At 49.0% G+C, this 20,945-nt stretch overlaps 1 long non-coding RNA gene across 2 annotated transcripts; it reads right to left on the bottom strand.

Moving 5' to 3' along the window:
• Window positions 1-493: 493 nt before the first annotated feature.
• On the bottom strand, window positions 494-8,271 carry LOC136297459 (uncharacterized). 2 transcript variants are annotated; one of them, XR_010723172.1, is made up of 3 exons: window positions 8,133-8,271; window positions 7,411-7,516; window positions 494-6,518 (listed from the first exon to the last, which is right to left on the bottom strand). It is a non-coding gene; the product is annotated as an uncharacterized lncRNA (long non-coding RNA). The 2 variants fall into 2 exon arrangements; XR_010723171.1 differs by lacking the exon at window positions 494-6,518 and adding an exon at window positions 6,532-7,300.
• Window positions 8,272-20,945: the final 12,674 nt, after the last annotated feature.

Here is a 20,945-nt window from a genome sequence, read left to right on the forward strand (position 1 = left end):
TTTTCTCTCCTTCTCCCTGTTCCTAATGCTGTCTTCTATTCTTACCCTAATCCAAACCTGAAATCTGATGCTTGGGGTAAGTTCCATCAAGCCTTTTCCACCAGCCTTCTTGTAGGAGACTTTGACCCACAAAGACCATGCATTATTCAGAGCAGTTCTTTGGCATTTCTGCTTCACTGACACACAACACAATACTGATCATTTCACCTTTATAGCTCCTGGCAAAGCCTGTCAAACCTCAGCCTTGCTCGTAACTACTCCTTTAACATCCTAAAAGCCATGAGGGCCCCTCCAAGCCTCATGCTGAGACTTGGTCACTCCTTGCTCTTCCAGCCCTAACGTGCACGCTTCAGCTTCCCGGATTGACAATACCTCTGCAAGGAAAATGTGAGACTTGTTTGCCCTCCTGCTCTTTAATTGCTGTCCTTGCCCCAGGCAGACCCGTGAAGTCACCAGCCGTGATGAAATCCTGCGTTTCTCATGTCTGTAAATATTTTCTAAAATTTTATTTCCTCCTTTAAGACATCAAAAACTAGGTCAAAAAAGAACAACTGGGATGTTTAAGAATCAGGTTTGCCTTTGGCTTTTATGATCAAGGATGCTTTTAATATTGAATGTTCAGCTGTCAACATCGGGACCGACTTAATAATAAATGTCTGACATTTCAGTCATTATTCGGAGTTTTTAATCCTTCCCTCCCCTCCAGTGCCTGCCTGTTTACTGAAAGATTCACGTCGGTGTTTGCACTGGGAGCCTGGGAGCTGAAATAGGAACGAAGCTCCTCGTAAATACGCAGCAGCCTCTCCCAGTCAACAAACAGCTCCGGAAGGTCAGCCGGCAGCATGTGCAGGGGAGGAGAGGATGCCTGGGGAGGGCAGTGCTATGGGAACCTGCTAATAAACCCAGCACAGCAGCCCTGGCTTGCCAAAGCCTGGGCTGGCTGCCACACGTGGAGCAGAGTTCCTGTGAAGCTCCACGGGAGGGAGAGCAGCCGGCTGGGCTTTGCTGCTGAAAGAGCTTCAGGCTTCCTTCACTTTTTGGGCTCCCACACCCCGCCACGGGCAGTGTCCTGCTTCCTCGTGGCTTCTTTTTTCTTCTTTCTCTGCAGAAAAGCTTGATCTCAGCAAGAGTTGTCCGACTGTTAGCAGGGTCAGCTTCCCACAGGGGTGCGTGGCGGCTGCAGCATCACTACAAAGTGAGGGGACAACAGGAGGGGACATCTGGAGCCCCAGCACCCCTGCAAGTCATCTGTGGGACTTGTGGGAGTCACACCACACACGGGAAGGGACACTGCTACTAGGCCTCTGGTTTTCATAAAACACATAAAAAATGTTTAAAATCTTCAAACTTTTCTTAGTTTCAAGGTTCTGGCTTAATGTGTTCCATGTTTGGGGGACTGTTATTATCTTTATGTCATGCATGGCAGCCTAATTACAGTCATTTCATTGCCTCAAACTATTTGAAAGAAGTTGCTATACATAATTATGTGCGACATAAGTGACACTAATGCCACGTCTAACACCATGCAGGTGCCTGAAGGGGTTAACACCACAGCTTGCACCCAGGCCGAAATTCACATTTCCAGCAGCTTATCAGATAAGTTTTCCACCCTCTCCCTCCCATGACACTTGTGCTCTGGGGGTTTTTTTTGTTATATTTAGCCAAGCTAGAACGAGTTTTCCTGCAGGTAATTGCCACCCCTCCAAAAGGCACTGCAGGCTAGTTTCAGCTTTTTTATTGATTTGTCTGATCAAGATTTGAAAACCCCACATAATTCTGAGCGTCCTTCAGAAGTTGCAGCATCACATCACACACACAGGGCAGTCATTTTCTCACTCTACTTCTCCATCTATCCTACAAACCACGACAAGGACACACCACCTCCTCAGCCAGTGGCTTCTGTGCGCCCTGCTGAATGCACACAGAGTTCTGTTATGCAGAAGATAGTTCAGAGAGTCCCCTTCGTGCAGCAGCAAACAACACAAACATTCCTAAATGAGACCAGCCAAACCCAGAGGCAGATCCCAGTAAAATCTATAGGGAGATACAAATTATTCCGCTGCGTGCCTGACTGCCAGGAGGAGTTTTGCAAATGCTCTAATGAAGTCTGGACTGCACCAAGGCAAGACTGTCAGAAATTAATTCCTGATTGTCTCATGTATAGCAGCAGCTCTTCATCTTTTCAGCCATGTTGCTTGAGTTTGCTTCTTTTCTCTTTAGGAATTAAGTGAACAAGTAATTACAGGGGGCAGAAATAAAACCAGAAATAGAAAAGAGAGCGTGAGAGAAAACCCCTCCAGTTGACTGGTGGAAGTTGAGGCAAGCAGTAGCTGTAAAGAGGCCCCTGCCTCACACAGTCAGGGCTCCCAAGCCAGAGATTGGTCAATTATAGCTTTACCACCAGCAGATTGACTTAAAAATATGTAAACCAGCTGGCCCTGATACTTCTGTTTTCTTTGTGTACCCGGCGCTGACAAACACCAGCCATTTTTATATAGCCTTGGGAAAGCTCTTGTTCTGGAAATCATTAGTTTATGCAATTATGGTTTTCTCTGTTGAATGTCACATGTGCAGAGGTCATTGCTGGAGATAGGAAAGAGGCTTCTGTTTGCAGAAGAGGCACGAAGATGGGCCACTTTTGGCTGGAATACAAAATATCCTTCTTCACTGGCAGGATGTGTCCTCCCACGCATCACCTGCTTCTGACTGCCTGCTTTGCTGTGGCCCCTCTCCCAATGGCCACATGTCCTCTCACTGGGGTTCACGCTGGGATTTCAAGTGAGAAATGTGATGCTGTTGATAAAAGCTGCTTGCATGGTAAATCTGCAGGCCTGGAAGGTGTGAATGGCATCTCAGCTCCAGTGGCCCAAGCGCTAAACACCAGTCACTGGGAATGAGCAGGTCCCCTGAGAGACTGGCACTGTGGTAGCCTAGGCTGGCACGGAAGGGTGGATGGATACTTACACCAGCTTTGGATTAAAATGACTGAAAAATCAGGACAAAGGTCCTGCTCTAGAAAAACATCAAAATCAGCCAAGCAAAGATAAAAGCGTAATGACCAACCCTTGGGTTGTGTTTCTCCAGGGATGGGGAAATGGGCACCTGGCTGGGCTCCAGGCTCAGAGCACAGTGCCAAACCTTCTCTCCATGGGGAACGGGGTGAAGCCCAAGCCCAACAGCCGAGGAAGCACTGAGCAGACACAGCTGCTTCAAAAGTTTTGCCTGGTGCAACACTTGAATTGTGGTGCTGGCTCATTCCTTGGTGGCATAACCCCCCAGGGCCATGCCCCTTTTTTTCCTCTCATTTAGTACTGCCAGTGCATCACAAACCAGGTAAATTCTTCCTGAACTGAGCAATTCAAACAAGCTGTGCCTAATAGTCCATCCCTCGTTGCTATTTGTTTTGGCATCTTTGCCTGTTTCAAATCCCACTTAAAGCTGTCTAACAACCAAGATTACGCCACTCACAACTGCCACACAAACATCTCTATTGCTGTATGTACACTGGAAAAATGACGGTTTTTTCCCCCCCTCCTTTTTGCTAATACAACACTGGCAGCAAATCACACTGAGGTAAGAGGGAGGGGTGAGATGATAATTATGCTGTGCGAGTCCAAAGTGTGACACCAACATTTCCTGCTGGCATTAGACACTGTGGAGACCTGTGTGGGCTTGTAGCACACAGGCACACTGAGAAGGATCCACAGGTGTCCAGTTTAATAACAGTCTCTCTGCACTGCCATCCAATTCCCCTCCAAATAATCAGTCAGGCTTGGCTGGTGTCAGGCAAAACACACATCACCTGTAACACCAGACCCTGCTGAGAGTAGCTCTGGAGGCTCCCAGCCTTCCTGTGCGAGGGTAGGATCTGATCTACAGACAAAATGCCCAAAAGGATTTTGACAAAGTGACATTTAAACAATGGCTGAAAATTCATCCAGCCCAGGGCACTTGGCTGCTGCAGCTCTCTGGCTCTTTCCAGTCTCCTGGATGCACGCACAAAGCTACCCCAGATCTCCAAAAAGAGCAAAATTTAGGGCTGGGATTTGTGTCAGTTCAGTTGATATATGTCAGTGAAAGCATCTCCTTTCAAGCATCCCTCGGCCTGCCTCACACACCCCTTCCCAGGAGCTCCCCCAGCTGTGCAGATTTCCACAAGAAAAGCTGCTTTGTGAAACAGATTTTTCTATAGAAATGCTTCCATTTTGATGACTTTTCCTGAAATTTCTGATTTTCTTCTTCAGAAATTTGTTGCCCAAAAATGTTTCCCTGTTGGTTATCTTTTTCAACAGTATTTTGCCATATATTTCCCCAATTTTATAAAATAAAATATTTAGCTTAAATCTAGATTAAAATACTTAACATTCAAAAAAAGACAACCATCCCAGCTTTATTACAGCAGTTCTTTTGAGCCAACCAAAAGTGTTCAGGATTTTCTTTTCAAGGACATCCCAAGAACATAGAAAATGGAACATTTCCTGCCATTTTCACACCAAACACACCTGGACACCCCAGAGTTCATACAAGAAAGTTCTCCAGCTCCACCACAACACCATTCTCATGCCTGCTCTGTTTCTAAATGCTTCAGGAGGCTCCTCAATGTGCTGTGCACACACGAGGCAGCGCTTTGAGCACTCTCACCGTCTGTGCACAGCACTTCATGCTTCATGAGATTCCATCCAAGAAGGTGGAACAATGGGATAATCCTAAACCAAATTCTTGCAACCTTCAATTGTGTGCACGGCTCCAGAGTTGTGCAGTTCAGCTTTGTTTGCATTTCAAGAGCCTTCAAGCAAACATTAGCTGAGAGGAAAAGCAGATGGTGCAATTAAACCCCCAAATTCTCCACGACGGGATGCCCTGACAAAGCTCTCAAACCTTCTTCCCTGTAAGGCTGAGAGGGGAAGCTGGAGCAAGGAGGCTTTGTTGTCTCTGTGCTGTGCAAGGAATGGGGTAAAGGACCATTCCTAAACCTCTAACAGTTTCCTTAAGGCAGACGATCTGAGAGCCCCAGAAAATCAAGGCAAAAGGCCCCAAATGCCCATCCCAAACCTTGCAGGGTCTCAAAGCAGCAGTCAGAGACCAGCACTTTGCCCTGTGCAGCTTTCTAGCAGCAGGGGCAAAAAGCTGAGAGGAACAGCTCTGGAGGCAAGAGAATGGAGATCTTTGAGAGGGAAACACGGGCTCAGCTGCTGCTGGGATAAAGCAGGAGAGGATTCCACCTCTGCACACCAGGCAGTGAACACACAGGGAATGCCCCTCCTTCCACACCAGGATCCTCCTACACGGGGGAGCCTAGGGGGGCACTGAAGAGCTGCAGAAAGGCCTGGGAAAGCACCCAGCGTTACACCTGGATCACACACAGCATCTGGAGAGGAGCAGAGGGTGCTATCAAGGGGCAGAGAAGTGTCTCCCCTAAAGAACTCACCCACAGGGCTGGCCAGCCTGGAGAGCCTTGTCAGTGGCATTCTCATTTGGGAGCCAAGTTAAATTGTTCTGGTTTTTTCTGAAGAGCTCCACAGAGGCTCTCAAATGTGATTTTCATTACCAGTCATGTTCAAGAGCCATTCACCTCCCAGCTTGTGCCACCAGAATCTGGCCCGTGTCATACAACACTCTGCTTTCTCAGGATATGTGAACCTGGCTCAAAAAAAAAAAACAAACCCAAAACAACCAAGCAAGATCTTGGCAGCTTCGTCTTTCCTGACAGCACAAGCCCAGACCCTCAGGAGCCAGCATGTGGCCCACAGCACACCCTGGGGTCTTTTTTCCCTTTAAAAAGCTTCAGCCCTTTTGTGCCTCGACTTGGTCAATTTGCTTTGTGGGTTTGTTCCACCTGAAGTCACCACAGCAATTCTCTCCTCGTGCTCCCATCAGTCTGGTGTGAAATGCAGAAGGAAGTGTTCTTTGCTCCAGACTAGCAGAGCACAAGCCACCTCCTCAGTGTCACAGCAGGCATGGCACAAGGTCAGGACATCTGAGGCTCCTCCACACTCCCAGAGACAAGAAATAAACGTCACAAAGTCCCCCTGCCTGCCAAATCCAGGCAGAGGCTGCCAGAAAGAGGCTGCCTCAACTTCATAGCCAGAACCTGCACACTCATTTCCCTAGCACAGGCAGGGCTCGGGGTGCAGAGGCTTAGCAGGGAGCACTGCACCTCCTCAGGAAGCTGGGAATCCCATCTTCCCAGCACAACTTCCAGGAAGCATGGAAAACTCTTGCTGCATTTCTGAAAGCTCAGCTCTTCCAGGCACTGAAGCCAGCATTTGATGAGCTGCATGTGATTCTGACATCCTCAAAAACCACCATCATCCAAGAGAACTTGGGAATCCCCAGCTGGGAAGGGATATTAGGAATAAGGAGCACTCATCTCCACGGTGTTCTGCAGTGCTGTCACCAGCAGAGAATGTGCCAAGAGTTTGGTCATACTTCAAGGAATGGTTTTTCCTTGATTCCCAGTGGAGGAATTCAGCTTACCTCTAGAAAGCGAAATAACCCCAATGGTCACAGCTCTGCTGCTGCAGAAAGAATTTTATCCCATGTTAGTTCTAGATGTGACTGAATCCCTGCCCTGCATTGTCATCCCAGATGGACAAACATCCTTCTCTCTGCAAGCCCTCATTGGATCTTCAGACACACAGACCCCATTTAAAATCACCCCAGGGAGATGTTGACCTTTTTTCTCAGTTAATTACTGCACCTCATTTTACCCTCCTCTACTTCCCCCACTCTTAGCACCCACCAAAGACACTGCAGCAAATGCTGTGGCCAACCCACAAGAGCTCTTTTTTAATCTCTAATGCCCTGGTTCCCTCCCCCAGGCAGGATCCATAGGGAAACTGCACCCCTCATGTCCAGACACACAGAACAAATCCCAACTTTGCAGTCACTGTCCCGGGCTGTGGGAGTGACAGTTTTTTAGCTTTCCCAGCTGTAGATGTTTGTTTTATTTCCATAAGAGGTTTCAAGGAGGGGATTTCTCGAAAAGCTCTCTCTCCCACAGAACTCCAGTCTGCTCCCTGCTTTTATCTCTGTAAGAAGGAAAGAAGACCTGCTACCACAATCACTGTGCTTTCTTGCTTTCAAGTTCACAGAAACAGGGGACATATGCCTGCATCCAACGCCAGCACTGTGCAAGAGCCATTTCCAAGTCATCTGCTCCAGTACCTTATTCCAAAGTATGTTTGGTTTGATTTCTTTTTTTGTGGGGGCTTGGAGTAAAGAGGCTTTCAAAATATGCCCATGAATCCCTGTGGAGGAAGGTTGTTGCACAGCGGGTTGTTCAGCTGCGTTATAGGAACTGTAATCGAAGGTGTAGGAGAACAGAGCCAGAATTAGGATCCTGAAACTGAGGAACAGCAGATCCCCGTGGCTTTGCTGCCTCACTCTCTGCAAAACTTCCCAACCCACCTCGTTCTGTGCTGTGGCAAGTGGTGTTTTCCATGACGCTGCTGTGGAATTCTTCAGCTCAGGCCAGCTCGTGTATAGAAGAGACCCCGTGTCTGTACGCAGAGAACTGGGATGAGAAACACACGATATCATGGTCCAAGGAAAGGGCTGGAGCATCACAGAGTGTCACTGGTGATGGGACCCCCAAAGCTAGCCCAGGCGGACCCCAGGGTTGTTGTCCTCAGCCCCCACAATGACAAACAGCCAGGGAATAGATGTTGAACATTGATGGGCCCCTGAGCACATGCTCTGCACAGCACCTGTGCACAGACTTCATGCTCAGCATCCTTGGCTATTAAAAAAAAAAAGCAAGCAGTTTAAAAATCTCACTTGTCACAAGACAGCTAAAGACTTGGCATGCAAGGGTCTATTACTGCAGGAAGTACTCAAGGTAAAAAAACAAAACCACGAAAGACCAAAGAGAGAAACAAACAAAATGTGCAAAGAAAACTACAGCAAAGCTTTTTTTTTTTCTCCCCCCTTCTTTTTTTTTTAAGAAAAACTCCTTCCCTTCCTCATGTGTTTTGGAAAGCAACTTGCTGATCCTCTTAAAGCCAGGGAAGGTCCCATCAGCAAGGGTGAGGAACTCATCAAAGCTGCATTTTCATTCTACCTCTGGACTATCAAACTCCCAAATTAGGCATATTCCCAGCACCACACTACGACAAATGTATCACCCACACCTCAGCTCAGCCCAGAAGCAGACGCTGCCCTGAGAAAACCGTGCCAGATCCCCTATAATTTTTTTAAAAATAAAATAAAATAAAAATAAACCAAGAGGAAAATGTAATTTTGCAGCTGGGAATCTTGACTGTCTCCCAAAGTAGCATTAATCCACCTCACCTTCCTAAACTCCGCCAGGAAATAGCTGCAAGGAAGGGGCGGAGGAGGAAAGAACCACTTACGAAGCATCAGCTGCAGTCTAATTAGAGCTATTAGCAAGCTCTTAGTGGTGTTTATTAGCCCTTGCCCGGCGTTGCTGAATGAAGCAATCCTGACATCAGCCTTCTGGCTTGGAGAGCCACGCTCCAACCCCAGCTCGAGGAAGAGAAGGGTTCAGAAAGGCCAGGCTGGTTTCAATCACAGCTACAGCTCAGAGCTTGTTTTGATCACATAGAAACCAAGGTCTCAGATAAGGGGAACCCATCCTGCTTAGGGCAGGAATAAGATCACCCAGTCAGATGGGTTCCATCACAATATCTCTCTGAGCTAGAGGTTTCCTGCTCTGATTTATGGCTACTGAGTCATTTTGAGTTGACAGCATCATTCTGCCTTTGCTCTTCAGAGAGGCAGGGATTGCCAGCCACCCGCCCCGGGGTTTGGGTCAAGATGCTCTCAGAAGACAAAGCACAAGCTCTGAGCCCAGCTCAGGACAAGCTGGCCATGAGTTGGACAGGATTAAAATAAGATTTACATCTTCAGTTGCGCAAAACATTCATCACTGGCTGCTGTTGGATGTCTTCAGCCTGCAAACAGTTTGTCTGACATGAGGTGTTTCTTAAACCTGTCATGCCTTTCAAAGGACATGCAGCCAAAAGCTTCATGCCTCAAGCAGGGCTAATCTCCGTGGAGTTTCTTATAGTAGCATATTTCAAGGCTGTTTATCATACGGAAGAGACATTTAAAAATATACAAATGTATGTTATAAATCACAGCCTTTTCCTGGGAAGGAGCAGAAGGAAGAAACCAGCAATCATTCAATGTTGAGGAAATTTATATAGAAGGATCTTAGCTCTGGGCTTACCATAGCTAGTAATGGTTGCTTCAGCAGGGCAAAAAACACATAATCAGAGCACCACAATAAATGAAAGCACTTGGGAAATTCAAAACATACTTAAGGAAACAGAGAACTCCCATATATCTTTCTCAAGCGCATGTATAGTCAGGTAAAATCTTCCATATCCCCGTGATGGAAAAGCTGCCTTGTTTTTGTGGTGTAGCTACCACAGTTCACAGTCTTTACTACCATTTACTTTACATATAAGCAGGTTTCTACCATCTCAGCAGATGGGTCTGTCAGAGGTGCTGCTGAAGGAGGAAACCAAACAGAAACTCTGAACTCCTGGGGCCGAGTGCCAGATCAGTACCTGAAAAACTGAGCTGTCTTCCCTGACTCATTCCCAGCGTGTGTGACAACCGACTGCTGTGGTCACAAGGTTTTGAAAGACAAACATGAGTCTTTCCAAGGTTGTGGCCACAAAGAATTGCTTCTGCAATGCTTTTCAGGAAAGTGCTGGTGGAAGCTGCCTCTGGAACCCAGCTGATGGGACCACCAACTCTGCAGGAGGTTGCCAAGCAATGCCTTGGCCACCCTGCCCCACGAAACCTGCAACGTTACCAGCACAACCTCCCCTCCCGATGAGCAAACACTGCACACCACGAAGGTGCTGCTGCCATCATAGCCACCTACAAGCAGCTGCTGCAGGGGTTCTTTTGGCAGACAAAATATGGTGAAAAGAAACTCTGATTTCCTCTCAAACTCGAGGCTTCTAAAAACCAGTCATGTTCACCAGAGAAATCCTGTGACCATGCTTTGCTCTTATCATCAGCATTTCCCTGCACACCCTCCAGCCTCACAGGTGTTACACATCAGGCTGTGGTGCTGGAAGGTGGATTTTGGCAGCCCTGCCAAGTCAGCCTTAAATTCATGGGATGGAAAAGCTGCTAGGATGCTCCTGATCCATGACCCTTCTGCTGATCCCCCTGAGCATATTGGAGGGGAAATGCCACATTCCCCTTTCCAGGACCAAGCATCACTGAGATGCTGAGAAGGGTGAGCCTCCAGGATGGGAAGCAAGGTATCCCAGGAAGAAATCTTGATCCCCCACCACTTTGGGTATCAGACCACATCATCCCATCCAGCTCTGGGCACAGCAGCTCTCTGCCTGCTGCCACTGCAGCCCTGTGTGAACACCCTGCCCTGCAAGGAAGCTCTGCTCAGTCTCAGGGATGCCTGCAGGTGAAGATGTGAAATGTGAATAAAGAAAACAGTTTGTGCAGAAAAGTAATGATCCCTTTGGGATCTTCCCAGTTTATACACAATTACATCAAGCAGCTAAAACGAACGAGCGCTCGGCAGAGAAGGGAGGCGGATAATCCACGGGTGTAAAGCCCTGCAGCTCCCAGGAGCAGTAAACGATGTAAAGCAGAGCTGACATTTGAAGATGCATATGATCCTCTAGTTTATGTGTGTCAGGACATCTGCTACTGCGACCTCACACAGCTAAAACTTCCCCTGTCTTCACCTACGGCTGCTGCTGAGCGTAGCATAGAGTAAGTCCCTGAGCTGAGCCACACGCAGGGGATTCCACTCCTTCATGCCAATTTATGGCCAATTCAGGATTTCAGCAACTGTTATTTATCACCTGGGCTCCCCGCTAACCGTTACCACATTGGTGAGGAAGTTATTCCAAATGAGCTTCCAAATTAGCAGCTCTGAATTCGTTTCTTTTTTATGTTGGTTTCAGTTTATGAGGGATGTCAGAAAATCACAGGATCCCACTCTGGGTAAATTACCTGGGGATTTTATGCATGATCATTCTGCTGAGCTGCAAAGGCAGCGAGCTCTGCATGCTGCTCACAGTGCCTAAGGCACGAGGGAGGATGAACCAAACTGCTTTCAGGTTGGAAAGGTGCTTAAAACACCTTGAAAGGATGGATGAGGCTTCCTCTTGCAGATTGGAGCATGCCCAGGCCACGTACCCCTCTTCCACATCCTGAAATGTAATTCCCCTCTCCCTGAATTTATCATTACTGAATGAGAGAGGAAACAAGCATGTGCTCTTCTTCTGGCTGATTTTATTCTCAGAGACAAGAGCTTTTCTACTCAGCAGAAAGCAAACTGGGGTTTGTTTTGTTTAGAAGCGAAGAAATAGCAGGTCTTGACTCCACAGATTTCTGGCAACAGATACGCCTTGGAAAAACAGTTGTGTTGGCAGGAAAGTGAAAGACTCCTGTCTGCTGGAGCAGCCTTTGGCCTCTGTGGATGCGTTTCCCGATCCCAGACAGATGGACCATGTCTCCTACCCCACTGCACTCCAGTGATTTCTGCTCCAGGATCCTTGTGCCAAGTCAGACCAGCCCTGACAATGGGGCAAGAGTCAAAGGCACCAGTTCCCACGAAGGGGGCTGGGAACAGGAGCTTATGCACAGGCAGCAGTGTTAAAGGTGTCAAGGAATGTCACTTCTCCTTGCAGAGGTGGAGGAACAGATGGTCCAGGAGGACCAGCTGAGGACCAGCTTCTCCATCACATCAGAGTGGCCCCAGGAAAAGGTTTCTCAGGGTGCAGCTTGGTCCCATGCACCCCTGAGGCTGTTTTTAAACTGGAGTCCGAAGGACAAGGGCTGCATGGTGAGCTGAGAGACAAGGCAGAGACACAGGGCAGAAAGACAGGTGACACAGGCCAAAGTAAAATTGTCGCTGGCCATGTCCAAAGCTGTAGAAGGACCACAGCACATGAGAGCAGAGAGGCAACTGTTTGCTCTTCTTGCAAAGTCTTCTGGCTGGGATCCAGTTTATCCCATGCAGAACCCTCCTTTGGAGTGAAGATGGATTTAGCCTCCAACACAGGAATGACAAGTCTCAGGAAGGACAGAACTGGAGGAGGTCTGCAGTCCTGGTTCTCCCAGGGCACCAAGGACAGGAGGGACTGTAACAAACTGTGTAGGCTGGCCTTCCCAAAACCATGGTGGTGGTGTTTGGACAAGAGCTTTGGCTTTTCTGTTTCCCTTTTTTTTTTTTTTTTTTTTAAAGGCATGTGGCCAAATTAAAAGCTAGTTCTGTCCAGATGCCTCCAGCCTTGCATTACCAATCCTTGCCTAATGATTCTTCTGGGAACCGTAAACCCCAAATCCTGAATCACTCTCATGCTCTCTTTCTGCCCTGCAAGATGGACACAGCTGATATTCACATTCAATTTCCCAGCTTGGAAATGAAGCAGCACAAAAATGGGAAAGTGAGGTTTCTTTCCAATTCCCTTTTAATGTCAAGTCAGGGCAAAGCTTGTGGAAGGACCAGAGTAGAACGGCCGCCAAACTGCAGCCCTGAACATCACTGAGGACATGGTGGTGGCCCCAGAAACAGAAGACCTTTGGATAAAAATAAACTACAGGGACCATTTCCCATCTTAATCCTCAGGAGCAAGGACCTTCCATTCTTATGGACCTTCTTCCTCCTCTGTGCAGCTGCAAGGCCCCTTGGTCCCATCCCAGTGCTGTGCGGCTGGCTGCCCTCCTGAGGGACTGTGCCGTGTGTCCCTCTCTAAGTAAAAAACCAGGTGGGTGGTGGGTCTGGGGACTGGTACACACAGATGGCTTGAAGTCTCCTTTAGTGGTTTTGTACCTTTGATCTCTGGAATGTGTATTTCAAGCCCAGAAAGGGCTTTTGTGTTGGCCAAGGAAATAACTACTTAGAAGGACAGAGAGAGAGAGCTGACAAGGGATGGGGCAAAAGGATTGTGCTGAAAAGGAAAAAGGCAGCCTACCCCTACGTCTTGAAATGCCCAAGACATAAAGGGAGAATTGGCAAAGGTCAGGCTGAATTGGCTCTTGCGGAGGATGACAAGAAAAATAACAAGAGAAGGTTTAGCCATATAGATCGGAGTAAAAAAAAGAGACGGGAAATGGAGCTGCTGTACAGAGGATGGGCCATAGATTAAAGTTAGTCTGAGTGTGCTCCAAAGCTAATGCATCCTCTATCTCACACCATGTCATTGTGCAGCTGACACAAAAAAATGGGAGAGAGGAGATGGACATGGAAATATCACATCCCTTCAGAAGTCATAGGGCAGCGAGCTCACACCATGGGTACAGCTGGTTCCTGTCCCCCAGCACTGAACACCTGGCACTGAAACCTGCCATAGAAGGTTGCTCTCTCACCAAGTTTGGAGAAAGGAGAACAGAAAACACAGCACCTCAGCTAAGGAGAGGGAAAAATGCCACTCTCCCAACTACAGACTGTTGAGGTGTTCCATGCCACATGCCCGGCATAGAGCAAAGTCCAAGGGAAGGAGGATCTGGAGCTCGGAGCTACCAGACTGTTTTCCATTGCCCCAAGGGTGCCAGCCAGCCTGATAAGATACTGCTGATAAGATATAGCCTCCATAAATGAGAGGAATGGAGATCTAATCTGCCTCACCTGCATCAAATTGTTTGCTGGAGCACCTTGGCATTTTGTCCCACAGAGTGGGGGAATGGGACCAGTCCATGGACTTGGTGGCAGCTCAGCACCAGCTCCTTGGCTGGCAGGGCTATGGCAGCCTCTGGGGCAAAGCTTGGGACAGATTTTTACGGATGATCTTGCCCCAGACCAGGACTGGGATCCCAGCACTCCTGGGCCTGAAATGTCCCAGGGAAATGGAGATTCAGAACCAGGAGTCTTGGAGCATCACTATGGGAACACCCCATCTTCACAACTTGTGACCAGTTTTGGTCCCAGCCAAAAATACTTCGGGAACATCTCGTCCCCTTCAGCTCCTGCCTGCCTGTGACACACATGTGAGGACTAATTCTGCTGCCCGTCATGACTGAAGCACTCTTCAGTCTTCAGACTGAAGCCTTGCCATCAGATTTCCAGACATTTCTAGGAAAAAAAGCACAGCTCTGCTGAGCAGAAAGCAGAGCCTGGGACGTGCCTAATCAGCTATGCTAATCAACTGCTGCCATGCAGAGCCTGCACAACGCAGCTCCCAGCGCGCCCAGGCTCCTGCTGCACAGCCCAGCAGCACTGCTTTGTTTATTCCCAGTGATTTACCTTCCAATTTATCACCCTCTTTCCAAGAAGTTGGCTTCCCCCCAGCATGAATTGCCCCCCCCCTGCACCTCCCAGTGCCTCTCCAGGCTTTGGAGATGGATGGGAAGCAGGCTGGATCCGGGGGCTCAGCTTGTGGAGGGCCGCAGGGGAGTACTGGAACAACCACGGCTCTAACTCAATTTCTACCCATTTTCTCCTTTGCCTTCACTTCATTATAGATTATTATTATCTAAACTGAGGCAGAGTCGATTCTGCTTCCAACTGAATTGCCCACAGGCTGGCTCCTCTCCTCCATCCAGCTGATACAATCCTTACAGCAAGTTGCTTCTCGACGGACCGACAGTCTTCAGGGAGCAATGCCTCATTTGGGGAGAGTCCTTCATCTTTTACGGAAAACAGCATTTAATTTCCAGTTGTTACTGGCTGTTTCATGCAGCTTTTCCACTAGATAAGAAATGGCATCCATGTACAAACTTAAAAGAGAGTAATTCCCAGCTTGAATTGGGTTAAAAAGTTGGGGATCTCAATGCATTTTGCAGACAAGGTGTCCACAGCAATGACAGAAAGGGTCATTTCCCATTTCCAGCTTTTTTTTTACAGCCCTACCTACTTGTTATGCTGCAGTTGAGCACTTATTTCTAAATAAGTTGTTTCAAAGCAAAAACCAAACCATTCTCCTTTGAGAAGTGTCAATGCGAGACTTCACAAAGATTTCTAAACATAGACACTTCAAAAGAACAAGTGCAACAAGGAGACTGGTCAAAACGTATCCTCCTTGGCGCAGACTGGCAGCTTTGAAGAATTCATGTTTTCTGATGGGAAGATGCTAAATGGAAAATATTCCCTGTTCCCTGGCAGGTTCGTGCGCTGCAGCAGCCCTGGCTCACCCACACTGGGTGATCCCATCCCAGCACAGAGCTGGGAGGCCACTGGGTCTGGAAGGACAGCCTGACAGCCTTTTCCAGGCCCATCGTGGCTCTCTTCCATTTTCTTCACTACCTGTCTTGCAGTTTGGGGTCCCACTGTGGGGTACACACAGCCTGGGACAAGGGCAGTGCAGGATTCTCCAGGATGTAGGACTTGGCTCGACCACCTGGCCAGAAGCCCTTGAAATCACCCCATCCCTTGTCCCATCCCCTCTACAACCTAAACTAAATGGGTCTTCCCACCCTCCTGCAAGGCTGCAAAGGTCACTTTGTGTTGCCTCAACCCCCATTCTCTGCCTCCCCTCGGACATCCCACACTGCTCCCTCGGGAGCCCTGCAGGCAGGGAATCAGCCCCTGGGCAGAAATCAGTGGTGGAGACATTCCTGATTTTCCTCAGCAAGTCCAGCTAAATCCCACTGAAACATTTTTGAGAATATTTGTAATGATTTGAGCAATTCTGGAGCATGCCCTGCACACTCCAGCCGGGTTTTAGGGGGAGTGTGCTCTTCTGAGAGAGCTGTTTCCTATTTTTGTCAGCACATTGAACACAGCCTCTAAATTAAAATCTTCTATTTCCAGACTATTTTGATCAACGCTACTTCCTTCAGTTTAAAAGATACAATAAGAATAGATGAGCTCTTACAAATTAAAAGCCTCTCTTGCTTAACAAATTGTCTCTTTGTAATAATTAATTATCTGGAGAGAGATTCCTGCCCTACGCTTTTGGCCTCTTTCCAGGCTGCGTAAGGGGTAGAAAAGAAAAAAGTTTAGAATTTGTTGCCTCACAGTGCTGGCTCTCACACTTCCTGCACAGGGCAGGACCAGTCCAAAGGTGAGCCCATCCTGGGTATAGCAGAGCTGTCACCGAGTGCCTGTCACAAGCCTCAGCTTGTGGTTTTCAGGGGAAGGCTGCAGGCACATTTCACTGCCTGATTTAATTGGTTTTTTTCTTCTTCTTTTTTTTTTTTAATAGGTGATTATTACTAGACAGCAGATCTGTCGCTCTTGGCAGCTACAGCCATTCCCACACTGATGGTTCCTAGAAGCTCTTGGTACAGGGGGTTGTGGAGATGGAAGATGTGAAAGCAGTGCAAGGACATGAGGGTGGCTGCTGCCAGCCGTGCCTCTCGCCAGGTGCTCCAACCCCCTGACGACTTCAGGACTTTGTCCAACCTACACTTCCTTAGGAAATCCCTTCTAGTGCATGACTATCCTTATGATGAGTAAGTCTAAATCTTAGATTTTGCACTGTAAGCCCCTGGTTGCTACGTCTTTCAGGGATACAGAGCTCCTACTCACTTTCCCTATGGTGGAACTGGAAATATGAGCAGGTTATGACATCTGTTCTGTCAAAATCCCATCAGTCTTTTCTCAAGGGACTTGTTCTCCAGGCCTCTCCCTCACCCTTGAAGCTTTTCAGCCTCCATGAAGAGGATGGGCATTGTTGGCTTTGCCCACCCTGGTAGATGCTCCAGGTCCTCCGGAGACAGAGGGGGATGCTGCTGCCAGGTAGAATCCAGCCTGGGACTGTGTGAATTCCCACCTGCAGCAGAGGACATTCACACTGTGGTTCAGGGCAGAGAGATTCTCTACTTCTTGAACCCAGTCCTACCTGACTTACACAGGGATCAGCATCCCACAGACACAGCCCCAGTCTTGACAAAGTTGCCAGCAGTGGGACAGGAGATGGAGGTGGTACAGACAAACACATTGTTGGAGCAGTGCAGCCACACCAGTCAGTGTCCAGCTCCTCATCTCATGCTGGGAGCACCTCAGCACTGCTCTGGCTTCATGGTCCCCCAGCAATCTCGGTCCTTGCAGGGCCTCCCTGTGCCCCGTCTGCTCGTGCTGGCAGCTCAGGCAGGGGCACAGCAGGGTCCCTGCACAGGGTGGGAGCTGGTGGCCAGCAGCCTGCCTAGGCAATGCCTGCAGCCAGGTCCATGCCCAGAGCCCTGTGCTCCTTGCCAGCCCCACAGCAGTCCCCCTGCAGGAGAGCGTTTTGCTAATCCTTTCATTCCTGCCCCGTGCCCAGCAGCACAGCCTCCTGCCAGCTTTGCAGGGAAAGGCTTTGGAAGCACCTGGGGCTCCAGCAAGGAATCCTTCCCGGTGAAGTGACCAGGGCAGGAGCTGCCTTCCAGCCCTGAGGGCTCCTAAACCAAGCAAACAGCCTCAGAACAGGCCCTTACATACACAGAGAGGATTTAACTGACCCCAAACTGGAACCAAACAGCTCATTCCCTCAGAAATTGGCTGATCTTCCTGACAGAGGGCCAGGAATGCTGGGAGGGGTCTGAGCAGGGGTGAAATGTAGAGCATTTAATTGTCCCACCCTGCTCCTGGACCACTGCTCAGCCTCCACACACAGAGAGCAACAGCTCTGCACAACTCCAAATTAACCCAAAGTTATTGCCCAGGCTACAGCCTCAGTGGTGTTCAGAGGAGGTATTAAATATTTATCTGGAAAACAAGGATGTGCACAATTGCATTCAGCAGGATTGGTGATAAAACCCGTGAAGATCCACTCGTGGGAGCCAGAGACAGTTGCTCCCCTCCAGGCAAAGCCTCGTGCACCCAGGGGTGGGACACACTCTGCCAAGGCTCCTGCTCCCCTCACAGCCCTGTGGTTTGGACGGAATGACTGTCACCTCCTCCCATGGATCCCAGCTGATCCTTTTCTCTTTATAATGCACCAGAGAGATGAAAACCCCTGTGCTGGTGTCCACTCTTCCCTGGTATGGTTTAATCTAGGAACAGCTCCATTTGAGTGAGAAGAGGACCCTCCTCGAGTGAAAACGTGAGCCTTCAACTCCCTGAAGGAGCTCTGTAGTAGCGTGGAGCCAGCAGCACTCTCTAGTACTCGTTAGAGCTTGGGGAGCTTTGTACAACACAAACAGACCGACAACCTGGAAATAAACCTCTAACATCCTCTCTCTGCACACAGTGAAGCTTAATATATATGTCACAGACTGTATCTATAGTCTGACGCTATATCACAGCAGATGGGATCCTGCTAAGCATCCTTGGGATCAGCAATGCAGAAAACAAAAGGGTGGGAAAGGCCCGAGCTTCCTCTTTTTTTCCATTACATGCATCTCTGTACAGGAAAGGTGCATTTGGACAGAGATATTCCTGGAATTGCCAGGATTAACAGCATGCCAGAAATATATACGCAAGCAGGATGTTGCACTGGAGCTCAGCCACCTCAGCAAGGGTCTCCCACCACCCCGGGGAGCTGCCCAGCCTGCAGGCAGGAGCAGGTCTTTGCACAGCCCCAAACTCACTACAGATGTTTAACATGTCCTTTCCCTGTAATATTCATTTCCCAAGAGTACGCTCTGGCTTCCACAGTCCCTGCCAGGGAATATCAAAGATTTCTATCATTATTTATCCTTTTGTCCAGGATATGATTTAGCTGGAAATTCTTTGTTTAAAAAGGAGAAAACCTTATTAGTACATCGATGAGGTCTCTGTCCTTTATTTGTACTGTGTGTATAATCTACTGGAAATCAAAGTATTCAGATGATTTGAATAAGTTACTGGCCTCTCCCTGCTAGCCAGGAAGTTCAGCAGCCTGTGGTGGGGTCAGTACCTTTCCATGGCTTTTTACTTTTGATTTTTCCAGGGGAAACAACTCAGCAGTTTTTTTGTTTAGATTATTTCCTAATCCACAATCTTCTGCCAGAGTCCCCACAAACGTCTCTAAAACCCAATGGGACACATCACCAACTCCTCTCAGTTTGCACTGCCCAAGGAGCTGCTCTGCATCCAACTGCTTTGTTTTCTACATATTTTCTACTCTCTTACGCCTCCTCCTTTGGCTTTTCCAAACCCAGCTCATGCTGGGGAGAGCAGCACAGAGCTGCACCTCTGAGCCCTTCTCAGAGCTGAGCTGCACATGTGATTTCCCAGGTTGGCTGCTACCTTCCAGGCATATCTTCACCATCTGAGGCTTTTCAGGAGTTCCTGTCTTTGCCAAATCTCACATTCCTGGAGTTCCAAACTTTCCCTGACTTCTCTTGCACTTTCCCATCTCCCAGCATTGCTGTAGCCTTTAATAACTGCTGCTTACACACGAGTACACACAGAATGTCAGAGACCTCTTGCCATTTCCTGACTCATTAGTCTCTCTTTGGCTCCACACAGGCCCCTCGGGGAATATTCCAGTTTCTGAGTGTCCCTGGTTGCTGCCCACCCCATGCAGCCTGGCAAACCTGGTCAAGGTGACCGTGTGGCAGGTCAGCCATCAGGTCTGATAAGCATCCAGTCCCTCTTTCCTTTTCAGAGCTTGCTGACAGTGATGTTTTCCAGCCACAGGCTCTGCAGGTATCACATCTGCCACTTCCCAGGGTGCAGATGCACAGAGCACAGCAGTCCATGCCACCAGGAATGCCCCTGCATGGCTCCTTTCAGCTCAGGATCCAGCTGCTTTCCCACACTCCTTGCACAGTCCATGCAGACTGCACCCCTCCCAGTGAGCTCACATGGAGGAATGACCCCATACGGCCCCTCAGAGGCTCCACAGTCACCCAGCCACCACACAGGGTCAGAGTTTGGGGCTCTCCTGTGCTCAAGGGTTTGCAGAAGTGGTGGGTTTCCCTATGACCCTGATGCCCCTGCAAGTCTGAGGCTGTTCCACCACTGCATCCCAAAATGTCCCCCCAGATTTCTCCAGAGGCTTTGGGTAGATAGAACATGCTGAACTCAGAGCCTGCCTCACAGACAGCAGGGGCCTTTTATTGTCAGGGATTAGTGCAAGAGGGCTGGAGAGGGAACCCTGCCCCAATAATCAGAGCATTTTGTCCCTACATGACACTTCCCATCCTGAGACTTCCTGATGAAAGATCACTTGTAGGGCAGAGCCAAGCGAGGGCCCCTGTAATAAATCAACACCCCAGAGACTTTGGTTGACGCAGACATTCCTGAGCAGATTTTAACCTTGTTTGTGAGGAGGGATCTCCTTTGCACACCCCAGGTCCTAGAGAAGCATCTGGCAGCCAGTCCACGGCTCAGCTAGCCCAGATACATGACAGGGCTGCTGATCAGCGGGAAAACTCTCTGGTTCCAGCAGATCATAAGCTTATTAAAGATAGTTTTGTGCTTTGGTCTGCAGAGATAAACAGATCAAAGGCATTTTGGTCTGTGTGCCAGTGCCGCTGGTATCCTCGTTCGGCAGAGGGAGGCTGGGATGGGCTCTCCATTCCCAGTACAGGGCAGTGGGGGAGCTCAGCCCAGCGTGGGGAGCAGCAGGGAGTGTGCCCAGGGCCACATCCAGACTGTAAGACGTCCATCCTTGGCTATTTGCATGGGGAACTTGGGAGCAGCTTGTGGCCGTTCACAGGGCATCGCTCCCTACTCTGCTCTGGCCCTGCGGAGCCAGGGGTGGCCAAGCTTCACTGGAGTTCTGCTGCCAGCCCGGGATCTGCTCTGCTCAGGAGGGAGAGCTAAAAGGGGAAACAGGTCCTCGTGCAGCTGGCCCAGCAGCTGATATTTGCATAGTGCTTTGAAACCCACAGATGAAAGATTTGAGAGACACGAAAGGCTGTCACTGCCTGTTTGTCATCTCGCGTGGTTCCTCCCTGCTATTGCACGCAAAGGAGACAACTTTCTGGAGAGGTGAGCGCAGCCTCGAGGGAAAGATGGAACACTGGAGGCGTTTCCTGCCACGTCCATTTCCACAAAGAGTGCATCTGTACGCCAGAGCTGGCTGGGCTCCAGCTTCCTCCACCCGCTTTACAGCCATCTCACCTTCATCCTTATCTGTCCCCAGCTCCTCACAAGAGTCACCATCCTCCCTGCGCCACCTCTGATATCCCACTCC

The sequence above is a fragment of the Chamaea fasciata genome, unplaced genomic scaffold (assembly GCF_029207755.1).
Source record: "Chamaea fasciata isolate MVZ Bird 193981 ecotype frontalis unplaced genomic scaffold, bChaFas1.0.hap1 SCAF_15, whole genome shotgun sequence".
In the NCBI taxonomy this organism is placed as follows: domain Eukaryota; kingdom Metazoa; phylum Chordata; class Aves; order Passeriformes; family Sylviidae; genus Chamaea; species Chamaea fasciata.